The 13,510-nt window shown below is 33.1% G+C and overlaps 1 long non-coding RNA gene across 3 annotated transcripts; it reads right to left on the minus strand.

The window, feature by feature from the left end:
- Window positions 1-2,584: 2,584 nt before the first annotated feature.
- On the minus strand, window positions 2,585-4,991 carry LOC110751202 (uncharacterized). 3 transcript variants are annotated; one of them, XR_015835123.1, is made up of 5 exons: window positions 4,663-4,991; window positions 3,542-3,806; window positions 3,306-3,410; window positions 3,065-3,103; window positions 2,585-2,845 (listed from the first exon to the last, which is right to left on the minus strand). It is a non-coding gene; the product is annotated as an uncharacterized LOC110751202 (long non-coding RNA). The 3 variants fall into 3 exon arrangements; XR_002525834.2 differs by having other exon boundaries at window positions 4,569-4,991; XR_015835122.1 differs by having other exon boundaries at window positions 3,542-4,983.
- Window positions 4,992-13,510: the final 8,519 nt, after the last annotated feature.

Genomic DNA, 13,510 nt, shown 5'->3' on the forward strand with positions numbered 1-13,510 from the left:
AGAGAGAGAGAGAGAGAGAGAGAGAGAGAGAGAGAGAGATCTAAAGAGGAGTATGAGACTGGAAGTGTTTTGTGTCTAAGTATCTATAGTGTTGGGTGGTCAAATAAATAATTGAACGCGGAGAGAGAATTCATTCAAATTATGAGCCAACCAGAAGAGGCATATTGACAAAGTCTTTGGTTGTTTGCATGGGGCGGCTCCAGTTCACAAAGTCAACCATATATTTCTTCTTTGAAGGCCTTCATGCAGAAGTAGACAAGGTTCCAGTTGTTACTATCTTTATTTTTATTTTTTTTTCCCTACATTTTGCTCTAATTTGTCCTCATTATTCTGTCAATTGAATATAGAAATTTATTTTATTAACCAGTTCCCATTATCTTTTTTTTTTCGATTCAAAATATATATATATATATATGTTCTCCGTTATATATCTTTGTTTCTATTTGTATTATATATTTCTATAAAATCACATGCTCTTAGTCCACTATGCATATATTGTTTTTTTTTTTGGGGGGTTCAAAACCATGCGTACATAGTTGATTTTGTAATTACAACGGACATAGATTGATACATATTTACTTTGTCATGGTACCTTTGTCAATCAACTAGTCTTTTTAAAGCACCGCTACATATGATATAAAGGGGTCATCAACAAATAATTAGGACTAACAAATCATGCTCATTAAGGTTTGTACGTATTAAGAAATTGTGTGAGGTTGCTAGTGGGGTATAGCTCAGTTATTTGAGCTCTTTAACCTCTACACATGTGGACAGAAGTTTGAAACCTTTATACACCAAATGAATATTTGTGTAAACCTCCCTCCCTCAATCACTTGTACTACTAATATTTTAAAAGATAAAGAAATTGTGAGAGGTTGCTTTCGTGAAATCCATAGAGCCTTCAAACAATTATTCAAGACATTTCGCAACTTCTATAGGACTTTCAACATTATTCTTATCGCATTCCTATTGTGAAACTAATTAAGTGGCAGACATTGTGCTGGTGGGTGTGGCCACGACGACGCTTCTTCAGGTGGTGGTGGTAAGGTTTGTTTAGGCTCGTGGGTTTCTTTAAGATTTCAGTTATGTTGGGTATGTTGGCTTTGTTTGGGCTTATGGTTAATTGTGGATTTAAATTCACATCCTTTGTTAACTCTTCCCTGCATCAACCCACCACACAAATTTTCAGCGTTTCAACCCATTAACAACAAACCCTGGGTTTGAATCGATCCAAGAATCTTACCTTTGAAGTGGACAGACTTGAAATCGTCTTCCTGGGTTTGAATCGGTCCAAGAAGTTTTAATTCTTGCCACCTTTCCAAAGTAACATCGTGAAACCTGCCTTGCTTCTCCCACTTCTATATCTCTTATTCAACTTTTTCAATTGAACCAAATCACATATTTGCGCAGAACCCCAATTGCCAACAAGGAGAATCCCAATTTCGAGCAACAAAGACGCCAATTTTAGGGATCTCTAGTTACTTTGTTGCAGGGGGACACTAGGGTTGTGATTTTAGAAATAATTGGGGGAAAATTGGCGGTGGGTGGTGATGGTGCTGGGGGGTGGCGGCGATGGCAGTGGTGGTGGCAGCGATGATGATGAATGTGGTAGTGATGGTGGTGGTGTTGGTGGTGGCCGCGACGACGATGATGACTGTGGTGGTGGTGGTCATGGCGGCAGCGGCGGCGGCAATGGTGAAGGTTATGATAAGATGGTGGTAGTAGAAGTTGTGAAATCATATCTTGAGAATAAAAATAATATATCTATCAAAATTTCTGGGGGTAAACAAAGATTTATCTTGGCCTAAAATTAGTCTATTATCAAACGAAATCCACCACTTTTTGTATTTCCTTTAAAACCAATGAGTTTTTTAATATACCCGAACTTTTATAAATTCTTTTAAAGTCATGATTGAATACATCCAAATTTGAATGGAGTTTAAAAGTCTAAATTGAATACACCCAAAATTGAATGGACTTTTATAAATCGTGATTGAATACACCTAAACTTTTAAACTTCTTTAAAATCTTTTAAAATCTAAATTTGAATACACCCCCTTAAACTTAGGATGTATATCAGGTGAGTATTGTACTTTAGGTTTCCCACAAGTGGTACGTGGGGGTAACTGAGTGAGTATTGTACTTTAGGTTTTCCAAATTATTTCATAGATGCCACAGTTCACTACTACAAAAATAGAAATAGACGACGGGGAAACACTGTCGTCTTTTTCATTTTCAAACCGTCGTTAAATCGACTGTCATCTTTTTGAAAGTCAAACTACGACGGTAATTAACCGTCGTCTATTATATGTAAAAACGACAGTTTCTAAAAAAAACGTCGTTGTTTTGATGTAAAGACGACGCTTTTTGGAAAACCGTCGTTACATATGGTAAAAACGACGGTATTTAACAAAAGAAGACATTATTTTGTTTAAAACCGTCGTCATTTTTATGTACAGACGATGGTAAAACCACCGTTTATTTTCTTTAAATATGTCGTCTAATAAGTTCCCAAGCTGTTACATTGTAGTTTTTTGTTTTCTATGATTCCATACAACGATTTTAACTAGGAAACCGATTATAATGATTCAAAAATTATTTCTTTCATAAAACTTGAAGATTCAATAGTCATTACATAGTCAACCAATCTTTATTCTATTACATATATACTTCCTACCTATAATTAAAAATAAAGGAGCTACATGTTGCTCACAAATTCTACTAGTTTGATACGAACTTCATCAATTTGTTCTTGGATGTATGAGTTAGCTCCTCCTTCCTTGCACATTTTCCAAGTTGTTGTATTCCCCTCCACTCTAGCAATATCAGCAACAATAGGTCCCTTCTACAAGACTTGCAAAATTAGCATCAAACTCCACAAACACAAGCCTTATCCAAATATATTTCACAGGTCCCTTCTTATGAATCATGCCAAAAGATTATAATGCTAATATTAAACACTTGATAATAATAAAAGTCAAAACACTTGAAATGCCATGCTTGAAGCTTTGTGACAGACTGACAACTCAAGTGGAGCAAGGCAAAGAAAGTTGTATTCTAGTACCTTTCTTGACCACTGAGTAAGTTTCCTTGTAGCAGCAACCTGTACCAAATCAGAAAAACAAAAACAAAATTTTAACTAAAGCTACTATGGTCTACACTCTAATAATACATCACTTCTTTATTTTTATTTTTTTTGGTGGAATTAAGTATTATGTTTTGAAAAAGAAAATAGAAACTTTTCATAAATAAAAATAAAGAAAAAGAAAATAGGAAGTCAATGTAGCAAATCAGTAGAGACTCACGCAGAGAAGGCTCAATAAAGTGAGCAATGAGACGAGTTCTTGAGTTCATCTTTGAATCAACACAAGGAGGAGGACCCTCTCCCTTTTCTCCTTGTCCTACTTGCCCTTGTACATAGACAATTTAAAAAAACACAAATAACAAGACTTCACAACATGTTTCAATCCATGTCTTTCAATTCCCAAACAACAAACAATTGGTTGTTTTATATGAGGAAAGAAAAGAAGTGATTACATACCTTCTCAAGTTTAGTAGCAATATTTTTAATGCATTTCATGTAGTTTAGTCAAGTACATCTCCTTCATGAGTTTAATCTGCAAATCCAAGTCAGCAAGACAAAGAAGATTAGAAAGAACATTGCAGCCACATGCTTGCAGACGACATAATTATCACTAATATTTCAAATATTTTTGGTCGAGCACTGCATCAGAGATCTGGTCGCACAACTTGTCGGGGTGACCCTCGTTCACGGATTCAGATGTGAATAGGAAAGTCTCCATTCTCTACACATCACAATAGCATAACAAGACAACTTATATCAAGCTAAGCAGTGTACCCACCGTAGTATACTTTAAGCAACAAAGAAAGGTCAATAGCTCCAACAAAGTGAAAGAATAAATGTCAAAAATAGTTTGAAATTGGTGGAAAACATAAAAATTATACTTTTACAAAAGTATTATTCCTAGAAAAGCAAATACAGAGTGAACAAACAAAGAACAACCATATCCATAAAGAATAACATCAGATCAGACATAAAGATGAATAGAATCTACATCCCTGAAGCAGATTGACATCCTAATAATTGAGTGAACTAGCACATCATGGCCATCTTCAAGAAAAAGGGATTTGTTTGGGAAAAATATCAACCATTAAACAGGGTTGTTCTGATAATGACACCAGTCTCAAACAAATCTTCAGAATACATAATAGTAGTCATTAAATAAGCAATACAATAACCATAGTGAAAATCAAAAACCCAAAATCTGTAGATTACAAGCAAATGAAATGAAGAGGTCACCAGATCTGCAAAATTTACTCCATAAAATTGTACGACTTCAATTTGGCTTGTTGGTCACAAGCAACCGAGAGCAAATGCTAACAAAAACCACAGCAAGCCTCTAAGATCTCTCATATTTCCAAAACAGAAGTAAAAAAAACAAAAAAAAACCATATAAACCACCAGATCTGCATGCATTATAGTGAACCCACAAAACACAAAGACATGAAAAGCAAAAACTCAATAGGAAAGAGAGCGAAAATGGTACCTCTGAAGCGCAGATATGAAACTTTCTTAAGAAGTTGGAGAGAAGCCCAAACCCAAATTCGTGATTGACAAAGTAAAAGGCTGAGCGAAAGTACCTGAGAGTGTTGATGAAGGGTCGCGAACTTGAGGGAGCTCAGTGACCTCCAATGGCGTAAGCCCAGGGAATGAGAAATCGACGGCAGCCAACGGGAATGTCAACGACAGCCAAGGGCAGGGCAGTGAATGCCAATGTCGATGGTAGCCACGGCAAGACAACTCCAAATCGACGGAACCCACAGTGAATGCGAAAGAGATGACGGCCTTAGAGAGAGAGAGAGGGAGAGAGAGAGAGAGAGAGAGAGAGAGAGAGAGAGAGAGAGAGAGAGATGGTTTGAACCAAGTGAGGTCCAGATAGGGAGAGGTCGAGAGAGATTGGAAATTTTCATCGAGAGCAACGAGAGGGAAACTTAGAAGAGCAAGCGCGAGTCGTGAAAATTTAGTTCACTTGAGTGAACAGTGTTTGGCGTGTTTTGAATCCACGTCGCTTTGTCTTGACAACCGACGTGGTTTTAAAATATGTTTTCATAAACCACCGTATTAGATATCCTACGACGTCGCTTCTATAAATACTGACGTGATTTATAGCCAATTTTAAAACAACGTCGCGAAATTCACTTTTCGACGTCTTTTAGGTGACGTAGTTTTCAATTTTTGGAGTAGTGGTTGATGATGAGAATAGGGTAACTCTTCTTAATATTTGAAACTTCCTTTCCTTAAGAAATGTAGGATGTCACCATAAGCACTCCAAATAGGCCCTATATCTTCCTAACTTTCTTATTGAAATTGAGGCACACAAAATTTTATTACTGTTATTTTTTTTTTAACAAGGTATGTATATATTGTTAACATAAATGGAAGAAGAAGAAGAAGAATACAAAGATATCATAAGAATGAAGAAGGCTGAAGCATTTCTATATTGTATTTTCTATCAATATCAATCATTACAAAGCGTAGCATACTCTTATATAAACCGAGTACAGAGTAGCTTAACTGAATAACCACACTGCTTATCTCTCTAACACACGTGCTAATTACCTGACTTGCAATTAATCTTTGAACAAACTTATTGACTTACTTAACCATAGTTAACATACTAATCATAGTTAACATTTTCCCTACTTAGGTAACGCTTGTTAATATTATGTTAACTAGCAATTGTACGGGGCAATTAGTAGTATAGCAAGACAAGTACGAGGTCGTACCCACGAAGATTGAGAAGTTAAAACTAGTTATGTACTTAGATTACCAAATTCAAGAAAGTAGGAGGTTATATCTAAAACAGAATTTAAAGTAAGAGTGGTTGTGATTGTTGAACAAAATAAGCAAAATGAAATTTCAAACAAAAGCAAAGTAAGTAAGTGTAACAAAGAGTGGTTTTAAGAGCTGGAAAACAGATTTGGAGACTAGGGCATTCGAATCACCATAACAATTCAATTCTGGGTTATAAGGCGTCAAGTAACAAGTCTAATTCATATTCAAAGATTGATTCTACCTAAAGTATGATTAGGCCATGGTGTCTGGTTCTAACCTTGTGTTCCTAATTCCCTAATTTGATCATTTGTTGTCTAACCTAAAATTAAGCATTAGGAACCCATTAAACATAGAAGAACAATTTAAACAACCAAGCATGTATCTAATCCCTGTTGTCGAATATCCATACATACTCTTCCTATTCATAGTTCAATTCGAATTAAAGCATGGTGTCTACTCTTAATTCAAACCATACAAGTTCTAATGGTGATCAATCATTCAAACAAGCATATTAACTGATAAGCATAATGAATAAGAACATGAATCATGAATCCAACTTGAAACTTGAAACTTCAAACTTATAAACCCAGAATATTCATGTTAGGTTACATCAAGGCCAAGTTGGTTGCCAAGGGATACACACAACAAGAAGGCATTGACTACACTGAAACTTTCTCACTAGTATCTACTAAAGATTCATTTAGAGTGATCATGGCATTAGTTGCACATTTTGATTTACATCTTCACCAGATGGATGTTAAAACCGCATTCCTAAATGGATATTTGAAGGAAGAGATTTACACGTAGCAGCCTGAGGGATTTATTCAAGAAGGACAGGAAAGCATGGTCTGCAAATTGAACAAATCAATATATGGCTTGAAACAAGCCTCGACATAGTGGTACATGAAATTTGATGAGGTTATCAAAACATATGGTTTTACAGAAAACATTCTTGATTCATGTATATATGTCAAAGTTAGTGGGAGGCATTTCATTCTAATTATACTCTATGTGGATGATATTCTTGTTATAAAAAATATAAAAAATATAGTTTTCCTTTTCCGTAAAGCCAAACACAAAAATATATTATATTATAATATATAACATATAAATAAATAGGAAAGCTTTTAAAGTATAATGAAATTGAAGAAAACAAAATAATAGGTAAGTAAAAGGAAAATAAATAATAAGTAAGAAGGTGAGTTTGGTACGGTGAAGCACATCAAAGACGCTGTCCTAAAGCCTTTGTAGCCTCCCTACGTGCAGGTACTGACGGTCTACAAGACTCCAAGATACAACCCCTTGTACACAAACTCAAGATCCGCTATGAGCACGTTCATAGACGAATATGGGTATCCAAGTCACAGAACCATTGCCAAAATAATAATATAAAGTAGAGAATATATATAAAAGTAGAAAATGAGAGAATTAGTTTATGGTGGTGATTGTGGTATGTGATATTCTAATGGTGTACTGTGTGTGTGTCAAATGTGAAGGAGGAGTGACCTTTTATAGGCATCCAAAAATATGTAACCTTCACCAACCATAAAAGTTCACCAACCAAAAAAATTAAGGCATTCACCAACCAGAAATAAAACCTGAATATTAAATATTTATAACCCCCACAATAAATAAAATAAAATAGCCAAAATAAATAAATAAATAAAACGGTTAAATTTTTAAAACCTTTTAAAATTCCAACAATCCCCCACAAGGTTTTTAAAATTTTACCGTGACAAAAAAAAACAGTGAAAAATATATAATATATATGGCAATATAATACTATGTAATAGGTGTAGGTGCCTTCCGGGCTTGAACCTTCACTTAGTGATGATAGTCTCCATTTGAGGAACCTGAGTGTACACAGTATTGAACTCGGCACCTTTGACCAAACTTCAACATATCCCACACATAGTATTAGTTGAGACTTGGATGCAGGGTAGCACTATTTATGGCCATGCGCTCATCTTGATTCTCATGAGAGTTACTAGAGAATAGCCCAATTCTCATAGTTGCGGCCTCACGACGTCTCTCACTTAGGTGAGTTCTCCAAGAGTACATGTGACCTGCACCCTGCGGGAGTTTGCCCGCCTCGAAACTCATTCAGGGATAAATCCCTTCCTAATGTCACATAAAATAGCACTTTTGCCTTAGGGATGAGCAGAAGAATATCTCAGGGATATCTCCATAGTTTTATGAGTGCTAAATGAGTCACGCAATATGGATTGTTTCTACCACATTGAACTTCCTTCATGGGATCTCCAATCACAGAAGTTGGGTTACCTCCCTAGGTGACTCCCTTATGGGCTTAAGCACATCCCCCTCGACATTTTGCATTAATAGCCTCCTCCACGAGGCATGCATATCAAGACTAGCCTTCACAAGGCATATATAATGTAGGTCATGTCTTTGTTCTCCATTTTAGCGCGCTCTAAACCTGCATGTTATTGGAAATATTTCCTACACAATCTTGCACACAAACGATTAGTGGATTTCACCTCAGTATAATCGGAAATTAGATACGGATTGGTATACATTTAAGTATAACAGAAAACATCATACATTAAATCTTATGATCAAGAGTACCTCTCAAGTCCCTGAAACTTTGAGTACACCTGCTACCACTTATGAACAACAATATAACAATTAATTCTTTAAATAAATTTAACTATAAACACTGAGTATTTCGGGATACTCTTACTCCCTTTTGTGCACTCAAAGTGGCTGAAATCATGATCGCATATCTAGGTTGAAATTGTATCTTCTTGATTCTCAATAGGAACCTATAAGACAATAAGAAGTCTCTACCAAAATTTTATACCAAGGTAATCATTAATTGCACACATTTTCATATCAAAATTGAAGACAAATTAGTCTCATAATAAAATTTTATAATATAAACAAATTTCACACGGACACAACATGTTTGCCAAGGAAATATAAAAATTATTATGTCACTAAATGAATGTAATGAATCTTTCCCACAAGAGCATAAAGAAATTGAAAACACACTCAAAATTTTGGGAAAGAGAAAAGGAAAGCCTACATAAATGAATCTAATATTTTCTAGCATAAAAGCAAAAATTGCTTAATGATAGTAACAAATAAAATTACAGCATTAAAGTTCCCTTTGAAAAAAAAAAAACAATTCCCACAAAAGAGGTCCACATGGTTTTAAAATAAATAATTATTATTATTAAAAGAAAATAACAATAAACATTTAAAGGCTAATTAAAATAAGATAAATCCTGACAAAAGAGATATTACAACTTATACAATAAATATACCCCAAAAAAAAAAAAAATTAGTTTTAAAGAGGTAATCAAACCATTTAAAACTAATCTCGAAAAATTGTATTCAACATAAAATAAGTATTGAAATTAATTTTGTATTTTGAACTCCCAAATAGTTAAGGAAATTCTAAACCCCCACAAATTAGGAAATTCTCAAAATATATGAAAGTTTATTATTTTTAAAATTCATAAGATATGCCATAATACTTTAGAGGATTTACGGGTTGAAAACCTTACACCAAAACTCAAAATTAAATGCCGCTTACAGTGATATAATTTATCATTTTATTTCAGTTTTCTCCAGAAGGTTTCACAAAGTACACTTCCTGGCAATTAACTCAATGTGGCAGCTATCAAGACTTCACATTCAAAAGACCATTAGTTCACTCAATATATTTTATCAAGATTAACTCAAGTAACTAATATGAAGGATTGCACAATTGAAATATATAGGCGTTGGCAACTTTAAAATGAATCCAAGATATTTAAACAAAATGTAATTAATTGCATAAATGTTCAGAACATTAAAGGCAATGATCACCTAAAAATATCAACAACTTTATTGCCAAAATTAAGGGCTCTAAATGTCATGAAATTGACATTAAAGTTTTGAAACTAAAGCTGCATAAATTAAAAAATAAATAAAAATCTCGTAATTAAATGTGCAATGCAAAAGCTTCCAAAAGAAGTTAATAGCAATTAACTAATTTTGGAACCAGAAAGGAACTAACGTCCAAAACCACTAAATTCAAATGATATTTCCCATTACAAACAAAACGAATCAATCAAAATAAAATAATAGCTGCATGCTTATAATTTCAAATTTGGTACTCAAATGCCAATTCAATGTCATCTCAATAATCATAGTAAATATAGTAGTAAGACCACTAAATACATAAATAATAGATATTATATATGGACATATGCACAAAATAGAATAGTCAAAATTAATTTCTCCATAAATGTAAAAATTCTAATTTTCAATAAATTGAAGTTGGTTTCAAAACAAGTAATCCTAGAAAACTCAGCAAATTAAAGTTTGACAAGATTAAATGGGCATTCAAACCAATATAAAGAAATTCCATAGGGAAAAGAAAAGGTATAAGTGTATGTAATCAAGAAAAAGCATTCTCATGAATTGACATTTCTAGATTAAGGAAAACAATAAACAGACACAATACAAGCTCTGATTTGTAAAGAACAAAAGGACCATGTAGATAAGATCATGAAATAGATTTCCATTTTCCATTTCCATTTTAGATTATTTATTTATTTATTTAAAATTTGACAAAACTAAACAAGTGGAAAATGATAAGTTTCTGTATTGTCTTATTTCACAAAATTCAAAGTAAGTTAATTTCTTGGAATCACACACATTTATAGCAATGCTCACACTTGCTTAAGATAAAATATTAATTGGTAGCACTTATCTCGCAGTATATGATATTCGACCCCAATATCTTGATTCCATCATAACTCCTGTTTGAAAATCATATAAATCTCTATTCCCATAAATAATATAAGCTTTGGACAAGATCGTTAGTGCAATATATATGTATAGTTATATAAAATACTCGAAAGACACCACACATAACATAATTTGATCCATTTTCCAGAACCACAAATAATAAATATCCAACATAAGCAATAATATAATTTGATATTCATTTTCCCATTAAGATACCAACACTTTTGAAATAAAGTCATTAATTATTCATATTACTAAAATAAATTGTAGTCTAAGCTTTGTAGAATATCAATTTCACATTTCAAATGAACAACCAGTGTAAAGCTTCAGAGAAATTAATTAAAGAAATAATTTTTTTCATTATTTTTTATTCGAAACAATAGAAATATATTAATCAGACCTTAAATTTCACACCAAGTGTGCAATGAATAACGTACACACCAAAACCATAAATTTAATGTGTAGCCGAATTTATACAAAGAAATAATGTCATAATTATAAGAGTCGCAATTAATTTTAAACACGTATGATTTATAATTCAGACTTAACAGATACAACTTCAAAGATGTATGGTTTCACATATAACAAATAAAAAATAGTTCTTTGTTTCAACTTCAACAATCCTAACAATATAATAACTCTTATACTTTCAAGCAAAATCTATAAATAGACTCTTAAAATCACACTTTCTTTTACTCCAACAAAGGAAATTTACACACAAAAAATACTACAACATGTTTTTTGAGTTTAATAAGTAAATAGAATAATCAAGTTGTTTATATATAACAAAGAAAACTGTTTTAAGATTCAGAAAAATCATACATATTTGTTTATCTATGCGTAACAACATAAATCACTATTTTCTCTTTATTACAGATAAGGAGTTTTCAAATAAATTCAACATTTGCAAAGACAATCAGTGATCAAACACTTTCCTAGAAAAATAAGTATAAAACCTATGATAAGAAAAGAATTGCCGACATCCACAGTAAAGATGCAACATATATATCAAGAAAAGATGCAACAAAACAAACATTTTTTTTTTCCTTTTCTCTCAAATACTAGTAGTAATTAGCCAAACATTAGCAAAAAAATTATAAAATATAAATGTACCAACAATAATTAAAGCAATTGAAATTGTATAGACAACATCAAAGCTTTAAACTTCATATACCCAAAACAAATCATAATTTTCATTTTTGATAATCCAATACAAATGCAAAAGTTTCAGTCAAAGAGTTAAAAGGTATTAAAGCAATAGCAGTACGGGAAGAAAAAAACTTTAACATACAAAGGCTTTAGATTGTTATAAAAAATATAAAAAATATAGTTTTCCTTTTCCGTAAAGCCAAACACAAAAAAAATGTTATATTATAATATATAACATATAAATAAATAGGAAAGCTTTTAAAGTATAATGAAATTGAAGAAAACAAAATAATAGGTAAGTAAAAGGAAAATAAATAATAAGTAAGAAGGTGAGTTTGGTACGGTGAAGCACGTCAAAGACGCTGTCCTAAAGCCTTTGTAGCCTCCCTACGTGCAGGCACTGACGGTCTACAAGACTCCAAGATACGACCCCTTGTACACAAACTCAAGATCCGCTATGAGCACGTTCATAGATGGATATGGGTATCCAAGTCACAGAACCATTGCCAAAATAATAATATAAAGTAGAGAATATATATAAAAGTAGAAAATGAGAGAATTAGTTTATGGTGGTGATTGTGGTATGTGATATTCTAATAGTGTACTGTGTGTGTGTCAAATGTGAGGGAGGAGTGGCCTTTTAATAGGCATCCAAAAACATGTAACCTTCACCAACCAAAAAAATTAAGGCATTCACCAACCAGAAATAAAACATGAATATTAAATATTTATAACCCCCACAATAAATAAAATAAAATAGCCAAAATAAATAAATAAATAAAACGGTTAAATTTTTAAAACCTTTTAAAATTCCAACAATTCTTTTAGCAAGCTGTAATCTCACTTCATTACATGATGTCAAAATTTTTTGTCCAAGCACTTCAAAATGACTGATTTGGGAGAAGCATCATATGTTCTTGGAATAGAAATCAGCCGAGATAGGAAAAGAGGTTATCTAGGACTTTCACAACAAGGGTACATTGAGAAAATACTCAAAAGATTTAATATGATGGATTGTGCTGGAGGAGATGTGCCTATTAACAAAGGAGATAAACTCAGTCGAGAACAAGCACCTAAGACAAACCAAGGGAAACTGGAAATGGCAGACAAGCCCTATGCTTCTCTAGTTGGCAGCCTTATGTATGCTCAAGTCTGCACAAGGCATGATATAGCTTTTCCTATAAGTGTTTTGGGAAGGTTTTAGTCAAATCTAGGACAAGCTCATTGGGGCGCAGGGAAGAAAGTAATGAGATACTTGCAGCGAACCAAAGATTTTAAGTTGATTTATAAAAGAAGTGACAACTTGGAAATGGTTGGTTATGCAGATGCTGATTTTGCAGGATGTATGGATGACTTAAAGTCCACTTCAGGTTTTGCTTTTCTGTTTGGAGAAGTGTTAAGCAGCCTATTATAACTACTTCAATTATGCAAGTTGAATTCATTGCTTGCTATGAGGCTGTAATGTCAAGCAATCTGGTTAAAGAATTTTCTAACAAGCCTGACAGTTTTGGGAACAATAGAAAGACCTATACAGATATGGAATGATAACATTTAAGCTGTTTTGTTTGCAAAAGGAAACAAGAGGTCAATTGGAGGCAAGCCTTTATCATTAAAATTCTTATCTGTGAAGGAAAAGTTTAGTGAAGGATGCATTGCACTAGATTACTTTAGCACAGAATTGATGATAGCATATCCATTTAACAAAGGGCTTCCAAATGGTGTTTTCAAGAGGCATGTAACTAG

The sequence above is a fragment of the Prunus avium genome, chromosome 4 (assembly GCF_965620075.1).
Source record: "Prunus avium chromosome 4, drPruAviu1.hap1.1, whole genome shotgun sequence".
Classification (NCBI taxonomy): Eukaryota; Viridiplantae; Streptophyta; class Magnoliopsida; order Rosales; family Rosaceae; genus Prunus; species Prunus avium.